We start from the raw sequence: 17,299 nt of genomic DNA, 5'->3' as shown, positions 1-17,299 counted from the left end.
TGTATACAAATAGTTTCCTTATTATATGAGAGCCTTATAGAAGTTCTATTCTTAAATCAAAACTATTTCCTATTGTATGTCAATAGCAAAACTATCAAAAATCAATTTCCAAAAATTCCACATTTATAATGTATAACTAGTGGCCTGGTGCACGAAATTTGTGCACATTAAAAGGGGGACCCAGAGTCAAGTCCCCACCCACCCACATGCGCCTCAAAATCGCGTGAGATCCAGACCCGGCTGCCCGCCCCCCCCCCCCCCTGCCAATTGGATTAGATCCAGACCCAGCCAGTCCCACCCTTGTCAAGCCCTGCCAGGCAGGGGGTGGTAGCCTCAGGTCCCCTGGCCTGGCACCGGGGCAGGGGTCATGGCCTGAGGTCCCCCGGCTTAGTGCCAAGGCAGGAAGCGCAGCCTGAGGTCCTCCAGCCTGACGCCAGGGCGGGGGCACAGCCTGAGTTCCCCTGTCAAGCCTCACGGGGGTGGGGGAGGGTGTAGCCTCAGGTCCCTGCTGATTGCTTGTTAAGGCTCCTTAAGGGAACTTGGCCTCAGCTGTGGGTGCAGCCATCTTTGTGACAGAGTGATGGTCAATTTGCATATCCCTCTTTATTATATAGGATTCTTTCATTTTCTACATAATATTATAATTGAGCACACCTAGCTATTTATTTCCTGCACATTTTAGCAAGTAAAAATATTTGAAAACCATTTAAAAATTCTTAAGATGCTACTTGTAGTTGATGTACCCAATTTAATAAACTAGGAAATTGGTAACTTAAGAAAAAAATGCTAGAAGCTATGAGACTTAGACTCTGAGTTCTATACCAGCTGGGTAACGAGGTCACTTCAGAACTCAATTCTTTCATTCACCACATGTCTATCCAATGTACTATGTGCTAGTACATTATATATATTCTGGCGCTTTAGCATATAAACTACCAACTGTGCTTAAATAGTAATTGACACCACAGACACACACACACACACACACACACACACACACACACACACACAGTTTAAATATAGTTCTACAATGCTTATAATTCTGTATCTTTTTATACACAATAAAATACTTACTGCTGGGACATATTTACCGTTTTAGTCTCAACATCTGTTAGGTGTTGTTTTGATAACTTTAATAATCTGTTAAATATTCTATAAAAAAGAACGTTAAATTGTGGCTAGTAGAGAATTTACAAATTTCAAACGTCCTTCTATCTTTATTTCTTCTAATTTTGAACCACAAAACTATGATGAAAAACTTTAACACAAAAAGACAAAGGCAAAGACTAAACTGGATTACCAGCCCAATTCCTGCAGGCTGATAATTATACTAATGTTACATTTTTAAAAATTATATTAAATTGTTAATTAGGAGTAATTTAAAAACAGAACTGATATAAAACTATTTTAAAAAGAAAATATGCCATACGAAAGCTAAACATTTCTATAGAGCTAACTATTCTGCCAATAAGAAAAGAGCTCGTCACCCGGCAGGCGTGATTCAGTGGTTGAGCATCAACCTATGAACCAGGAGGTCATGGTTCAATTCCAGGTCAGGGCACAAGCCCGGTTTATGGGCTTAATCCCCAGTGTGGGGTGTGCAGGAGGCATCTGATCAATAATTCTCTCTCATCACAGATGTTTCTATCTTTCTTCCTGAAATCAATCAATAAAATATATTTAAAAAAAAAAGAAAGAAAGAAAAGACCTCTGTGGAAGCACCTTATTCCAGGAAAGACACTCCTACAGCATGAGCGCTCTTCTCAGCAGCATTCCTCACCAGGCACCTGAGTTGGGGCAATTTTAATGTCTTAGAGAATGTCACATATTCATGTGTTGCACAATACGTAAAAGATGCAACATGAGTGGTGAGGGGAACTATAGCTTTTATTAGTTTGGTTTTATTGCATGTGATGTTTACATTATATTCAAAGACAAGGGTTCTGATTTTAATAAATTAAAGAACCTGTCGCGACCCACAGGTTGAGAATCGCTAGCAGGGCCGCCTAAGACCATCGGAAAACACAGATATTTACACTACGATTCATAACAGTACCAAAATTACAGTTATGAAGTAGCAAAAAAAATAATTTTATGGTTGGGGGTCACCACAGCATGAGGAACTGTATTAAAGGGTCGCGGCATTAGAAAGGTTGAGAACCACTGTTCTAAAGGATGAAATCTTTCAAGCGTTTAACTTCTTACATGATAAATTTAGGAAACATCTGTTTTCCTGTGATTGATAAATTCTTATTTTCAATCTCTAATTTCTACAATTGTGGGTCACAATTCCTCCACTAACTCTTAATTATCCCAGGGAGTAAAGGGACTTAGAAAAGCACTAATTGCGTAGTTAGAGGCCTGGGTTCAAAATCTGGCTCTGTCACTCACTCACTAGCAATGTGACATAATGTGGCACAGCACTTAAATAGCTATAAGCTTCAATTTCCTTCCATTAAAAGTAAAATGGTAAGATTACTGTGAAGCTAAAAATGTTACATGGCCAGGAAAACATTTTACAAGCCACAAAGCTTCATAGTACAAATTTATGACTAGATTAATGATTATAAAGGATGATGTGGATAACAACGGACAACAGACAAACTGGATTGCTGGACGGCCCAAGCTCTTTCCACTAGACTGGTCTCAGGAGGCCTGGATTAGATTCTTACCTCTGGGACTAATAGCCAGGCCATGCAGCCCAGCACTCCACCTCTCTAGTCTTCCGCTATCTTAACCTATATACTAGTGGGCCAAACTAGATAAACTCTAACGTTACTTACAAGGCCCGTGATTCTTCTTCCCTCCAAAACAGAACAAACATTTCCCTTTACTATTATTCAGCATTGTGATTACTATAAAATGACCTCAATCCAAAGCTTATCAGGAAGGTTTCTTTGTGAGCATTTCTTTTTTGTTTTTGTTTGTTTGATCTTCAAAGTACTGGACCCTCTAAATATCCTGACGTGAAATTTTCCATTTTCACAGACAAGTGTATGTAGAAGAGAGTAGTGCTAGATATATAATTGAACATCTCTGAATTTTTATTATGATAGTATGACATAAGATAACACAATGCTGTAAGACAAAAATAACTTTCTTTCCTGGTTCCCAGATAAGATGCTGATACTTTGTTCTAAAGGACTAATATGGTTGGTTGGTTTGTGTTTCCTTTCTTTAAGGCAAGCACAGTAATTGTTAGTAATATCTGATGGTTTTAGATGGCAGATTTTGCTTCAGAGTCCATCTTATATTTTTCCATAAAAACCCTAAAGCTGCCCTAACCGGTTTGGCTCAGTGGATAGAGTGTTGGCCTGTGGACTGATGGGTCCTAGGTTTGCTTCTGGTCAAGGGCATGTACCTTGGTTGCGGGCACAACCCCAATAGAGGGTGTGCAGGAGGCAGCTGATCGATGTTTCTCTCTCATTGATGTTTCTAACTCCCCGTTCCTGGGGAGCAGGCCTAAGCCATCAGTCGGACATCTCCCGAAGGCTCCTGAACTGTGAGAGGGCACAGGCCAGGCTGAGGGAGCCCCCTAACCCCGATTGCATGAATTTCATGCACCGGACCTCTAGTTATTTTATATTAGTTTCAGGTGTACAGAAAGTGGTTAGACATTTGCATAATTTACAAAGTGATCCCCCTCATAAATCTAGTACCCACCTGGCATGATACAGTTATTAAAATATTATTGCCTATATTCCCAAGGCTCTACTTTAAATCCCTATGACTATTTTGTAACTACCAATTGTACTTCTTACTCCCTTCTCATTTTTCACCCAGCCCCTCCCCCATCCCATATTGCAACCATCAGTTTGTTCTCCATCTATCAGTCAATTTGTCCATTTATATTGTTTAGATACCACATAAAACCAAAATCATATGAGATTTGTCTTTATCTGACTTATTTTACTTAGCATAATACCACCTAGATCCATCCACGTTATTGCAAATGGTAAGATTTCATTCTTTTTTATGGCCAGGTAATATTCCATTGTATATATGTACCACTTCATCTTTATGCAATCATCTATTGATGAGAATTTAGGTTGCTTCCATAGCTTGGCTATTGTAAATGAACACAAGAGATGCATATATCTTTTCTAATTAGTGTTTTAGATTTCTTCTTTAGATAAACACCAAAGTAGTTCTATTTTTAATTTTTTTGAGGTACCTCCATAATGTTTGCCATAGTGGCTGCATAAATTTGCAATCCCAACAACAGTATAATAGGGTTCCCTTTTCTCTACATTCTTGCTAATACTTGTTATGTTGATTTATTCATGATAGCCATTTTGACAGGTGTGAGATGATACCTGAATGTGGTATTAATTTACATTTCTCTGATGATTAGTGATGTTCAACATCTTTCCATATGTCCATTGCCTATCTGTATGTTCTCTTCGAAGAATATCTATTCAAGTCATCTGGCATGTTTTTTTGTTGTTGTTGATTTGTATGAGTTCTTTATAAAATCTGAATATTAACCCATTACCAGATGTATCATTGGCCAATATCTCCTCCCAATCGACTGGATGTCTTTTCACTTTGTTGATGGTTCCTTTTGTTGTGCAAAAACATTTTAGCTTGATGTAGTCCCATTTGGTTACTTTTTTGTTTGTTTCTCTTGCCCAAGGAACTATACGAACAAAAATATTACTAAGAGTAATATCAGAGAGTTTACTGCCTGTGTTTTCTTCTAGGAGTCTTATGGTTTCAAGTCTTACATTTAATTCTTTGATCCATTTTGAGTTTACTTTTGTATATGGTATAAGAAGGTTGTCTAGTTTCATTTCTTTGTATGTATCTGTCCAGTTATCCCAACACCATTTATTGAATAGATGTCTTTAATCCAATGTATAGGGTTGACAAAAGTAGGTTTACAGTTGTTTGTATGAAAAAAGACATGCAGGTTATTACAAATAGCTTTATTAGTAAAAAAAAAAAGTCACAATGGCACAGTGTACTTACGTACAATCTCATAAATGCTCAAATTGCCTATCTTCATTATTGACACACTAGAGGCCCAGTGCATGATTTAATCATGCACGTGTAGGCTGTCTGTGGGCTGGTCGGGACCAGTGTGGCTGGCAGCTCCGAAGTCCCTGGGCCCCTAGGGAGAGGCAGGGCGGGGGCGTGGTCCACCAGCGGCCAGAGCCCAGGCCAGGGTCTTGCCTTCGCCTCCCGCCCAGGAAGGCTGGGGCTGCCGCTGCCGCCGCCTCCTCTGCCTTCTGGCTCCCTCATGAGCCCTCCCTCGGCTGGCCCACGTGGAAACCCGCGTCCTCTGTGGACCGCCAGACTCCTCCCCCCGGGAGCCGCGCTGCCGCCTCAGCCTCATCAGCCGGGGCCTCAAAATGCCCGGCTCGCCAAAACCGGTTTGGCTCAGTGGATAGAGCGTAGATCTGCGGACTGAAAGATCCCAGGTTCAATTCCGGTCGAGGGCATGTACCTTGGTTGTGGGCACATCCCCAATAGGGGGTGTGCGGAAGGCAGCTGATCGATGTTTCTCTCTCATCGATGTTTCTAACTCTCTGTCCCTCTCCCCTCCTCTCTGTAAAAAATCAATAAAATATATTTAAAAAAAAAACAAACAAACAAACAAACAAACAAACGCCCGGCTCACTGCCCCAGAGGCCCCTTCTGTGCCGCAGCATAGCCATGGTGCAGCCGCTGGCGACACGAGCTCAGCGTCCTGCTGGCCCAATCACCACCCTGGCCACCCCGAGTCCCGCCCCCTGCGCCTCCTGCTGGCCCAATCATGGGCGTAGCGGAGTGATGGTAATTTACATATTACCTTTTTATTATGTAGGATTCTTGTAGCCTACTTGCTACACTCAAGCACACCTTAGCAGAGTCTTACGTACCTTTGCCCACCCCTGTGGGTTCTGGCCTCCTTTGTCATAGATTAATTGACCATATAGGTATGGATTTATTTCTGGGTTCTCTATTCTGTTCCATTGATCTATGTGTCTATTTGCATACCATTTTAAATACTTAAGCCTTATAGTACAGTTTGATACAAGGTAGCATGATACCTCCAACTTTGTTCTTCTTTCTAAAGATTGCTTTGGCTATTCCGGAGTCTTTTGTGGTTCCATATAAATTTTAGAATTATTTGTTCTAGTTCTGTGAAAAATGCCATTGGTATTGTATATAGAATTGTTTTCTTAATTTCTCTGATAGTTCATTATGGGTGTATAAAAATGTGACCAATTTCTATATATTAGTTTTGTATTCTGCTACTTTATGGAATTCATTTATCAGTTCTAGTCGTTTTTTAGAGGAATCTTTATACTTCTCTCTATTTAGTATCATGTCATCGGCAAATAATGACAATTTAACTTCTCCCTTTCCAATTTAGGTGCCCTTATATATCTTTCTTGTCTGATGGCTGTGGCTAGGACTTCTAGTATTATCTATATATATAAAAGCCAAGTGACCAGAACGTCAGAACGACCGGAACTGGTTGCTTTGATGCATACTGTGGCCCCAATCGGCCCCTCCCACCCCAATCAGAGTTGGGGCTGGCTGGCCGACCACCTGAGGCCCCTCCTCCTGACCAGCCCCACTCCCAATTGCCCCCCCACCCTGATTGGGGGCGGGGCCAACTGGCCAACCTCCTGCATCCTCTCCTCCCTGCTGGCCCAGCCCCCGTTGACCCCAATCAGGGTGGGCCGGCAAGACCCCACCTGTGCACGAATTCGTGCACTGGGCCTCAAGTGTTAAATAAAAGTGGTGTAAGTAGGCATCCTTGTTTCTAATCTTAAGGAAAATGCTTCTAGCTTTTCCCTACTGAGTATGAAGTTAGCTGTGAGTTTGTCACAAAAGGCCTTTATTATGTTGATGTATCTTCTCTCTTTTACAGTTTGTGAGAGTTTTTATCATAAATGGATGCTGGATATTGTCAAATGCTTTTTCTGCATCTACTGATATGATCGTATGATTTTCATCATTTGTTTATGTGGTGTATCACCTTAATTAATTTGTGGATATTAAACCAACTTTGCATCCCAGGAATAAATTTCACTAGATCACAGGGTATGATCTTCAATGTATTTCTTGGTTTGGTTTGCTAATATTTTGTTGAGAATATTTGCATCTGTGTTCATCAGAGAGATTGGACTATAATTTTCTTTTTTTGTAATGTCTTTGTCAGGTTTTAGAATCAGGGTACTCCTTCACAGGAGACCTAACATGCTGCTGCTGCCATGTCTCTAGTGATTCCTGAGAAGTTCCAGCATATTTTGTGAATACTCAACACCAATATTGATGGCCAAAGGAAAACAGAAATTTATTATCACTGAATTAAGGGTATGGGCAAAGATATGTTCATGTGGTGTTGAGGAAAGCAGACATCAATCTCACCAAGAGGGCAGGAAAGCTCAGAGAGGATGAGAAGGAATGTGTGATCACCATTATCCACAGAATCCACACTAGTACCAGATTCTAGACTGGTTCTTGGACAGATGGATGTGAAGGACGGAAAATAAAGCCAGGTCCTGGCCAATGGTCTGGATAACAAACTTCATGAAGACCTGGAGCAGCTGAAGAAAATTCAGGTCCACATAAGGCTGCACCACTTCTGGGGTCTTTATGTTCAAAGCCAGCACACCAAGACCATGGGATGCTGGGGTTGCACTGTGGGTGTGTCCAAGAAGAAATAAATCTGTAGGCCTTGCATATTAATAGTTTATACACCTAAAATATGACCCGAGGAACCTTCCCTCCTCTTGAATTTTTTGGAAACAGTTTAGGGACAGGTATTAATTCTTCTTTGAATGTTTGGTAAAATTCACCTGTGAAGCCATCTGGTTTAGAACTTTTGTTTACTGGGAATTTTTTATTTCATAAATTATCAGTTTATTCAGATTTTCTGTATCTTCTTGATTCAATTTGAAAGAGTGTATGTTTCCAAGAATTTATCCATTTCTTCCAGACTGTCCAATTTGTTGGCATATAACTATTCATAGTATTCCTTATTATCCTTTGTATTTCTGTGTTTCAGTATTCACTTCTCCTCTTTCGTTTCTGACATTATTTGTGTCCTCTCTCTTTTATTTTTCTTGATGAGTTTGGTTAAAGGTTTATTCATTTTATCTTTTCAAAGAACCAGTTCTGTTTCATTGATCTTTTGTAATTTTTAGAATCTATTTTATTTATTCACACTCTGATATTTATTATTTCCTTCTACTCATTCTGGGCTTTGTTTGTTGTTCTTTTTCTAGTTCCTTTAAGTGTAACGTTAAGATTGTTTATTTGAGATTTTTCTTGTTTCTTGAGGTAGGATTGTAATGCTATTAACCTTTTGCACTCGGATGTCGAGTGTGACTCGACACGGTTAGCATCGGTAGCAGCTCTCTTTGAATGTATCAATAACTTGAAATATAAAAAAATCCAAATAAATAAGTTTGTATGAAAAGAAAACTCGTTTTTTATTCTACTGCCGCGCTTTGTAAAATCTAGGGTATTTAACCCTTTGCACTCGCTTGCTTTTTTCTCGAGCTGCTACCGATGCTAACCGTGTTGAGTCACACTCGATATTCGAGAGTGCAAAAGGTTAAAAAATTAAATCTCGAGTAGAATAAAGGAATCGAGAAAAAAGCAAGTGAGTGCAAAGGGTTAATTTCACTCTTATAATTGCTTTCATTGTGTCCCCTAGATTTTGGGTTGTGTTTCATTTTTGTCTCTTTGGATTTCTTCCTTGATCTCATCAATTTCCTCCTTGATCTCAGTTAACTCATTCATTATTTAGTAGCATGTTACTTAGCCTCCAAGTATTTGTGTGTTTTCATTTTCTTCTTATAACTGATTTTAAATTGTGGTTGAAGAAGATGCTTGATATGACTTCAATCTTCTTAAATTTATGGAGACTTGTTTTGTAGTCTATACCAGAAAATGTTCCATGTGCACTTGAAAAGAATGTATATTCTGCTGCTTTGGGGTAAAGTGCTATTAAAATATCAATTAAATACATCTTGTCTAATAGATCACTTAAGGCTGCAGTTTCCTTGTTGATTATCTGCCTGGATGTTCTATCCTTTGATGTCAACAGGGTGTTAAAGTCCCCTGCAATTATTGTATTACTGTTGATATATCCCTTTAAGTCTGTCAATATTTACTTTATGAATTTAGGTATGCCTAGGTTGGGTAAATGTTTATGTTTATAAGGGATTCATCCCTTTATTATCATGTAGTTTCATTCTTTGTCTCTTGTTACAGCCTTTGTTTTAAAGCCTATTTTGTCTAAGTATTGCTACCCTAGCTTTCTTGTTTGTTTTGTATTTGCATGAAATATCTTTTCCCATTCCTTTACTTTCAGTCTGTGTGTGTCTTTCGATCTGAAATAGGTCTCTTGTAGATAGCATATATGTAGGTCTTGTTTTCTTATCCAGTCCATCATCCTATGTCTTTTGATGGAAACATTTAATCCATCCACATTTAAGGTGATTACTGATAGGTATGTAGTTGTCAGTTCCTTATTTATATATTTTCTTCTTTTTTAAAAAAATGTTTTTATTGATTTCAGAGAGAGGAAGGGAGAGGAAGAGAGAGATAGAAACACCGGTGATGAGAGAGAATTATCAAACAGCTGCCTCCTGCATGGCCCCTACTGGGGTTTGAACCAAACCACAACCCAGGCACATACCCTGACCTGGAATTGAACCAGCGATTTCCTGGTTCATAGGTCAACACTCAACCACTGAGCTACACCAGCCAGGCTCTTCTTCTTCTTCTGAAAGAATTCCCTTTAACATTTTTGTAATACTGTTTTCTTTTCTAGGAAGCTCTTTATCTCTCCTTCAATCTTAAATCCTTGCTGGGTAGAGTAATCATGGTTATAGGTCCTTGCTTTTCATCACTTTAAATATTTCATGTCAACCGTTTCTAGTGTGCAAAGTTTCTGTTTTAGAGAGATTTTAGAGAGAGAAGAAGGGAGAGGGATAGAGAGGGAGTGAGATGGAAACATTGATGAGAGAAACATCTATTGTCTGCCTCCTTCACACCCCCTACTGGGGAGCAAGTCCACAACCCAGGCACATGCCCTGACTGGAAATTGAACCAGCGACCTCTTGGTGCATAGGACAATGCTCAACCAACGGAGCCACACTGACCAGGTGTCTCTTGCTCTTTTAAGATTCTCTCTTTGGCCCTGGCCAGGTGGTTCAGTTGGTTGGAGCATCATGCTGTACACCAAAAGGTTGTAAGTTTGATGCCCTGTCAAGGACGTACTTAGGTTGCGGGTTTGATTCCAAGTTGGAATGTATACAGGAGGTAACCAATCAATGTTTCTCACATCAGTGTTTCTCTCTCTCCCCTGCCCCTTCCTTTCTCTCTCAAATCAATAAAAACTTATCCTCCGGTGAGGATTAAAAATAAAGGTTTGTCTTTAACCTTTGGTATTTTAATTATGCTAGTCTTGGTGTGGGTCACTTTGGGTTCACCTTGTTGGTGACTCTACACTTACTGGGATGTGTGTCTATTTTCTTTACCAGGTTATGGATGTTTTCAGTCATTATTTCATCCAATAGATTTCAAACCCTGGCTTTCTCTCCTTTCCTTCTGGTACTCCTATAAGCAAATACTTGGTATGCTTGATGATGTCCCAGAGGCCTCTTAACCTTCCTCATTTTTTAACATTCTTTTTTCCTTTTGCTGTTCTGATTATTTCCCACTACCTTATCTTCCTATCACTGATTCCATCCTCTGCTTCGTCTATTCTACTCGGATTCCTTCTAGTATATTCTTCATTTCTGACTGGTTCTTTTTTATGTTTTCTATGTCCTTTTATTGCTTTTTGTTTTTGTTAATCCTCACCTGAGGATATTTTCCCATTGATTTTTTAAAGAGTGGAAGGAAAGGGGAGAGACACAGAGAGAGAAGCATCCATGTAAGAGAGCCAAACTGGCTACAGAGCAAAACTGGCTAGGGCTCTATGTCCTTTTCTATGCTTACTTTCTCTTTGTTGAAGTTCTTTCTCTATGTTCCTTGAGCAGCCTTATAAACAGTGCTCTGAACTCTGTATCTGGTAGATTGCTTGCCTCCATTTTATTCAGTTCTTTTTCTGGATTTTCCTCCCCTTCTTTAATTTGGGACATGTTTCTTTGTCTCCTCACTTTGGCTGCCTCTCTGTATTTGCTTCTATGCATTAGGTAGATCTGCTATGTCTCCTGGTCTTGGCAGGGTAGCCTTCTACATAAGGGACCCAGTGACCTTCTTTGGCCGCCTGAGCCCGGTGTTCCAGGAGTGTCCCTTATGTGGATTGTGTGTGCCCTTTAATTGCAGTTAAGCCTTGATAGCTGTGTGCTAATCAGTAAGTAGGGATGATCCTCAAGCTAACTGGCTGTGAAGACTGGCCACAACCACAGTGTGAGGTGAGTCTACAGAGTGGGATTCACCCCAGTGGGACTCTGGTGCCCAACAAGACCTTGGGTATGCCATTCATGGCGCTAATTAGGTAGTGTTCTATTGTGGTCTGAGACTGACTACCAGGTGTGTTGGTTCTGGGGCCTCTTGGAAGGGACTCCAGTGCAAGCCAAGGTCATCTGCTACCTGTGCTCAGCCTGGGTGATAAGAACTACAAAGTGATCCACTATTTGCAGCTGGGCCTGGAGGCACATGGAAGAGGCCAAACTGCAACCAAAGGCTGGCTGTCACCTGCAACATGTCTGGGACCATTCAGCAAAAGGCACAGGGCACACCAAGGTAAGTTGCCACCTCCACAGGAGCTTTGAGGAGCTTTTAAGAAAGTCTGAAGTCCAGGCCGAGGCTGCCCAAGAGGCACAGCCTCTGAAAGAACCAACAGCAGTATTGAGTTGGGTGGAATGGTGTCTCAGGGAGTCATCAGTGTGGAAGAGTGGTGTTCAACAGGTTAATGCAGATTCAGATTTGGCATCCTCTTGCCCCTATAGGCTTTCTTGGGGGAGGGCTCAACACAGGGACAATGGCGGCACTTGGTTTGAAGCCTACACAATTTCGTTTCCCTCTGTATGTCTTTGGTGCCTTTCAAGCTGCTTTCCCTTCACTAGAGCCCAGGGTAAGAGCCTGTGAGTGAGCCTGTGCATGGGTCCTTTAAGAGGACACCTGGATTTTCAGCAATATTCCTTCTCATGAGGACAGAATCCTCGCTGATTTTCACAGCCAGCTGCTGGCTCTGGAGCCCTGGGGTGTGGAGCTGTGACCCCTCGCTCCTTAGGGGGCACCCATATAGATATAACTCCCAATTCTCAACCACTACACGTGGGTATGTGACCAGCCTGTTCTGTGTCTCCATCCCTCCTATAGGTCTCAAAGTGGCCTCTACTTTATATCCTTAGTTATAGAAGTTCTGTTCAGCTAGTGTTTAGGTGGTTCTCCAGGTTGAGTGCTCTATAATTTAGCTGTAATTTTGATGGCGTCATGGGAGGAAGTAAACACAGCACTTACCTACTCCACCATCTTGACTGGAACACCAAGAAGCAATTACTCTTAAACCCCTTTACCCTTTCAAACATTCCACCACTTAAGCTGTAAGACCACTAGCCAAAATTAAACAAATAAGAAGCTAAAGCATTGTGTTAAGAATACAACTAGTACTTTCTCCGGTTTTAATAAAGATAGAGCTAAAGGATGGTCATATGTTAGGTAGGCAGGAAGAAAGAAAGATGTGGCAAGCAATCAGCTTTTCCCATTCAGACTTTATGATTGAAAGCATGGTTTCTCTAAAATCATTCACTGCATTATCATGAGACAATCCCACTGAGTTGTGTGGTGTGTTTTTGTGTGTGTGTGAGTTGTTTCTTTTTTTTTTAAACCATCTTACTATGAGCCCTAGAAAATAATTGCCTTTTACACAAAGAACCTGCCTCTTTGTTGGTCAACTCTGTGGTTTAAACCGAAATGATCTTCAAAGTCCTTTTTAGCAAGAAGGAATAAAACAATTAAGGTTCTATCTTTTCATAGAAACCACTCAGTAAAGAGTAATGGCTTTTAGATCAAATAGGTCTGACTTCTAATCATAGGTAGTTATTATACTTTTTCCAAACTGTTTATTATCTCTGAAACTTTATGAACTTCCATTTCCTGAAATGCAAAGTACTGACCTCACAGGATTACCATGACAATACACTGCTAAATGAAACCAAAAGGCAGGCAGTATAACAGTGAAAATTTAAAATCTTTATAGGGTGATACTCATAAATTACTGAGAATAATTTACCTTTTTCTCCCCTCCACATCTGACATCATATTCTAATTGGAATCAAGGAAAAAAGTGCCTTTCCCTCTTCACCTTTTAGAAGAAAAGGAATGCAATCAACCCTTCTCAAAAGGAAGGTATTCTTAAAGTACATAACACAAACGTTAATACTGTGAAGGTACAATCTGTAGAACTGATAGACCAAGATACTTCCAATTAGCAAACAGACTAGTTAAATAAGTAATTTTTAATGCAGTATAATCTGTACTATAATATTCCCTAATAACCAAGCTTTTTAGCAAAATTCAAAAATTTCAAACAGATCTTCTCCCATGGTTGTACTATATTTGCCAGATCAAAGTAACTGAGGAAACGTTCCATTTTATCTTAGGTTATCATAAAAATGCCTAAATTAATTTTTATTATGTTTAGCATTCCCTTTAAAAAGGAATAATCAACAGGGTCATGATTTATATGTTTTTAAAAAGTTCATGCCGAAACCGGTTTGGCTCAGTGGATAGAGCATCGGACTGTGGACTGAAAGGTCCCAGGTTGGATTCCGGTCAAGGGCATGTACCTTGGTTGCGGGCACATCCCCAGTAGGGGGTGTGCAGGAGGCAGCTGATGGATGTTTCTCTCTCATCGATGTTTCTAACTCTCTATCTCTCTCCCTTCCTCTCTGTAAAAAATCAATAAAATATATTTTTAAAAAAAGTTCAAATAATATAATCATATCCAGCAGAGAAAACCTCTGCAAGGTATGTTCATATGTTCTTCAAGAGATAAATATTTTTTAAGGTAATATAATTCAGGTGAGATCAGCAAACAGAAGGTGACTAAGTTAAATTTCAAAAAGACTGGCAAATTAAAAACATCTTGAGCTAATTTAAGTCAAGGTTCAGAACAGTATGTGTTTCAAAATATCTCGCTATACAAATATACCCCTGAGTTCATATGCACAAATTATGTCTAGAAGGAAATACAAAAAACTCCTAACAGCAGTCAACTTTGGAGGAACTGGATGTTTGGGGTAAAGAAGTGGGAGTGAGACTTTTTCTTCATTATCTATTTGTACAGATTGACTTTTATGTGTATGAGAATATAACATGGTGGGAGCATGGACAAAAGGAAATAAAGCAGGAAGTAGAAAGTAGCCAAGCTTGGTTCCTATATACATGGTTAGAAAGTAAAGCAAACAAGAAATCCACATCAAAAAATAAAAACAGTTTTATGAAGCACTAAAAATGAAGTAGTATGCCCAAGACAATGCTTTATCTTCATTGCTTCATCTCTGTTTCAAAACTAAGTAAATCACAAACCTACATATTAATCTACAAAGTGACTTCATACCATAAAAACTGGAAAAATGTTGCACAATAAGGATCTTTTTTGCAAGAAATACACACAGGTTATGCCTATTCTAATCAAACACATTGGAATGTCCAGTGTTGCAACACATTTCCAAGAATCAATTTAACATACAGCATAATAACAACAGGACACAAACATACAAATTTGTGTTTTCTTGTATTTGCTTCCACTACTGCTGCATAAGGGAAATCTGCTATCACATTCTTTGTTTCTAAAAATGTACCACAATGTCAACTGATGAGTCATGGGTCACACTCCAAATTCTTATGTACTAAAGAAAGCAGGACACAAGTCTTACACATCTATTGTAAAGACTGTCAAATCAGGAGGTTTTTTTAATAAGGTGACACAGATGGTATTTTTTTAACAGATGTGAGAAATTAAAAAAAAAACACACCTGAAAATTGCACAAGGATTAATAAAATTATTTTCCCTTGTTTCCTCTCCTAATACCTGGTAGAGTTTTATTTTTCTTAATTCAGAACATACAAAGAGTGAATATTTTGGGGATACTTGAAGGTACAAACTCAAGTTGGTACAAACTAAACAAACTCCCTGCTTCATGAAAAGCCAAAATGATTTTCCATATGCCTTGCTTCTCTTAATTCCTGCCTACTTTTATTATTTCTTCACTGAACAAGAAATCTCGAAAAGAGAGTACAAAAGGGCAAGAAACAAAGATGACACTGGGTGTTTCTTTTGGCCAGGATTAGTTAAAAATTTCCCTGGTGAAGAAAACAAATTATTAATAGCTGAAAGGAACTCTGGTGGCCAGCTGTAGATTTAATCACCATAGCAGACTTGAGATCTGACCAAATCATCTTATTTTCTTCCAGTCATTGGCCATTAGACTTTATTAATTTGCTAACTTGTTTATTATTTCTCTCTCCTGCCTCCCAGCATGTAAACTCCCTAAGAACAGGGATCCATTTCATCTAGTTCATTGCTATATTTTTACCATAAAACAGTGCCTGTCACATTATAGGCAATCAGTAAATATCCAGTAAGGAAAAAAGATACATAATCCTGTTCTTAGCTATCTCAGGACCTGCACAATCGCTAAAATTTGTATTCACATGAGAATATTCTTTATAACTATACTAATAAAAAACTTTTGCCTTGTCACAAGATTCTCTATGCTTAAGTTCTATCATTTAAATATAACATTTGTATTGAAATATAGTATTTGTAATGAAACTGGAATCTGATATCTCATTTTCTGAGAACAAGTACTTCTAAGTCATTTTCATATCCCAAATATCTAGAATGGTACACAGTATAGTAGATAGTCAAATATTTGTTGAATAAGTGAATTATTTTTTTAAAAATTAACTGGTGGGACTGTTTGTAATTTTTACTTTCTTTGCATAGTTTAGGATTTTCTAAATTTTCTATATTTAGCATGTATTATTTCCATAATTTAAAAAATTCTGTTATTAAAAAATACCACATGTATAACCTTATGCTCTCATGTACTTGATAATCCTATAGAATAAAGAGGTAATATGCAAATTGACCATCACTCTAACACACAAGATGGCTGCTCCCATGTGGTCAAAAATGGCCACCACAAGATGGCCGGCAGGGGAGGGCAGTTGTGGGCGATCAGGCCTGCAGGGGAGGGCAGTTGGGGGGACCAGGCCTGCAGGAGAGGGCAGTTAGGGGCGACCAGGTCAGCAGGGGAGGGCAGTTAGGGGTGACCAGGCCTGTAGAGGAGAGAAGCTGGAGGTGACTGAGCCAGCAGGAGAGGGAAGTTGGGGGCAATCGGGCCAGCAGGGGAGCAGTTAGGCGTCGATCAGGCTGGCAGGGGAGTGGTTAGGGGGTGATCAGGCTGGCAGGCAGAAGTGGTTAGGGGCAGGCAGGCAAGCGGTTGGGAGCCAGCAGTCCTGGATTGTGAGAGGGATGTCCGACTGCCCGTTTAGGCCCACCGGGATTGGGCCTAAACGGACAGTCGGACATCCCTCGAGGGTGCAGGCTGGGCTGAGGGACACACCCCCTTCCTTGCACGAATTTCATGCACCGGGCCTCTAGTGTATGTAATAAAGCAAATCAAACAGCTCTGTTACTTGCTTCCTAGGAATTATCAAATAGAAAAATACTATTTAAAACAGAGATGTAATTATTTTAAAATTCAATTATTTTTAAGAACACTAAGCTTTATTTTCCAGAAAGCTATCTTTCAATAAATCATTGTATACATAGAGAATAATTCTTTGTTTTTTATTAACAGAACTAGAGGCCAGGTGCACGAATTAGTGTACAGGTGGGGTCCCTTGGGGTGGCCTGCAGGGATCGAGCCCCAGCTCATGCCCCCAGGCTCGCAGCCCTGCCTGGCATCCCACCATGGCCTGGTGCCGCCCTCTCACCTACTCCACCATCCCGCCTGTGGGACAATCAATCAGGGCCACCCCGCTCCCCCCAGCCCGGCTCCCTCAGCACCTGGGAGCTGGGCGGCGGCCCCGCCCCCCACCACTGCCACTGGTCGCCATCTGCGGGGCAATCGGACCCCCCCTCACACCCACCTTGGCCTGGCACCACCCATTCACCTGCTCCACCATCCCACTGTGGTCCTGCTCTTGTCAGTGCCCATTGGGGCCAGCAGCGCCACCACTGCCACCTGCTGCCAGAGCCGCGTTGCGGACACCTGCCATGTTCCACGCCGCCCCCAGTGGTCAGCACATGTCATAGTGCGTGGTCGAACTCCCGGTCAAACTCCCAGTGGAATAATTTGCATATTAGGCTTTTATTATATAG

The 17,299-nt window shown here is 40.4% G+C and overlaps 1 protein-coding gene and 1 pseudogene across 2 annotated transcripts in view; one reads left to right on the top strand and one right to left on the bottom strand.

Moving 5' to 3' along the window:
* The window catches only part of LNX2 (ligand of numb-protein X 2), a 76,995-nt gene that overhangs the window by 46,341 nt on the left and 13,355 nt on the right, over positions 1 to 17,299 (bottom strand). The gene's annotated exons all lie outside the window — the stretch shown is intronic.
* LOC103296745 (40S ribosomal protein S18-like) lies at positions 7,209 to 7,664 on the top strand (annotated as a pseudogene).

Source organism: Eptesicus fuscus, chromosome 7 (genome assembly GCF_027574615.1).
Source record: "Eptesicus fuscus isolate TK198812 chromosome 7, DD_ASM_mEF_20220401, whole genome shotgun sequence".
NCBI classification, from domain to species: Eukaryota; Metazoa; Chordata; class Mammalia; order Chiroptera; family Vespertilionidae; genus Eptesicus; species Eptesicus fuscus.
Note: the sequence above shows the minus strand (reverse complement) of the source record. Positions and strands in the feature narration are given on the sequence as shown.